At 40.2% G+C, this 1,923-nt stretch overlaps 1 protein-coding gene across 2 annotated transcripts in view; it reads right to left on the bottom strand.

Moving 5' to 3' along the window:
- Positions 1–1,923, bottom strand: part of Smc1a (structural maintenance of chromosomes 1A) — a 44,774-nt gene that overhangs the window by 20,261 nt on the left and 22,590 nt on the right. The window lies entirely within an intron of this gene.

Raw genomic sequence — 1,923 nt, 5'->3', positions numbered from 1 at the left:
AAACTGGACTCTCTGAACATAGTGGACAATGAGGACTACTGAGACCTCAAGAACAATGGCAATGGGTTTCTGATCCTACTGCACGCACTGGCTTTGTGGGAGCCTAGGCAGTTTGGATGCTCAACTTGCTAGACCTGGATGGAGGTGGGGGTTCCTTCTTTTATAATGGCTTTCCTCATAGCTCAGGGCAGGGTCTAAGTTTTTGTAACATTCCTTTTTGAATTTCAGATGAGTTGCACTGGTCAAATGTCACAGCTGATAACAGCTCTGTCACTACTCTCTATGCAAGACCCTTTCCTTATCTCCTTTATTCAACCTTTGATTTCTACTCCCATTATCTCCCCTTACTGTGACTACATATCTCAAAGTGAGCTAGGGAGACAGCTCAGTGGTTAAAAGCAATGTGCTCTTTCAGAAGACCTGACTTTGGTTCCCAGAACCCAAACCAAGAGACCCACAACCACTGGTAATGCCAATTCCAGGGAATCTGACACCATCTTCTGGCTTTTGTGGGCATTAGCACTCACATGGTATATTCTCTTGACAATGGCATATTCTCATTCTCTCTCTCTCTGGCACTAATACACACATGGTATTCTCTCTCTCTCTCTCTCTCTCTCTCTCTCTCTCTCTCTCACACACACACACAAATAAAAACAAGTCTTTAAAAATGCACATCTTTACAAAAGTCACTATTTTAAATGCACATTATCTATCTCATTCATTTTTCCAATCTATTACAGTTTTGTAAGTTATCCATGTTACTGCCTATAGATCTATTTTTGTTTGAATTACTCCACAGTACTTCAGAGTCTATGTTTACCACATTTAATTTAAACTATCACCCCAATGGTGGCTATCTATATTGCCATCAACAACTCAATAATACAGATTATGCCTAAATGAACAGTCCTTAAAGGTGTCTCTTTTGATCCTATAACAAGATTCTCTGGGACATACACCCACAGAGCTAGTAAGTGTGTATGTGTACCTCCATATACTAAAGAAGACATCTTATTTTCAGCAAATACAACTACTATGTTATTTTAACTGGCATTTCTCTGATGTAGAAACCAAACAATTCCTACAGTTTTCAGAGATTCAAACTCTTCTTTCTTTGACCATTTTTTTAAACTAGGTTTCTTGTTTGCCTTCTTAAAAATCTCCTCTTTATTTACCAACCATACTGTCCTGAAATTTATCATCTATTGTTTTCCTCAAGAACTATGTAAGTTCCCTGAGGGAAAAATACAGCACCAGATTCAATTTTATATCTTTTGAACCTAGCTTGCCATAGGAAAGCAAAGGATATTTACCATAGAAACAGTGGTACTAAGAGTTGAACTCCAGGGCCTCATACCTGCTATTCTAAAGGCAAGTGCTCTACCACTTAATAACACTTTCAGCATTCTTTCTTTTTTACTGTATTTGGAGGCAGGGTTTTGTTAAATTCAAGGCTGGCCTTGAATTTGGAATCCTGAGTAGCTGGGATTGCAGGCATATGCCTGTAGAATCTGCCTCTAGATGAACTCTTACGTGAGACCCAGGGTCTAGGACGTGATCTCCTTCCATGGTGACAATATCATGCTCATCTGCCTCATCGCCATCTCCCTTACATCTTCCAATATCTAGCACAAGAAAGCCCAGTACAAAGCAGATATTCAAAAAGACTTATTAAAGTGAGGTATGATGATGCATGCCTATGATCCCAGCACTGGGGAGGTTGAGGCAGGAGGATTGCTGAGTTTTTTGCTGGGCTACATAGTAAGTACCAGACAAATCGGGGTTCCAAGCAAGACTCTATCTGAAAAAAAAAAATAAAAGCAAAAAGATGTATTGACGACTTTAATCCCAGCACTCGGGAGGCAGAGGCAGGCGGATCTCTGTGAGTTCGAGGCCAGCCTGGTATACAAGAGCTAGTTC

Source organism: Microtus ochrogaster, chromosome X, assembly GCF_000317375.1.
Source record: "Microtus ochrogaster isolate Prairie Vole_2 chromosome X, MicOch1.0, whole genome shotgun sequence".
Classification (NCBI taxonomy): domain Eukaryota; kingdom Metazoa; phylum Chordata; class Mammalia; order Rodentia; family Cricetidae; genus Microtus; species Microtus ochrogaster.
This window is presented reverse-complemented; position numbering and strand designations above follow the sequence as displayed.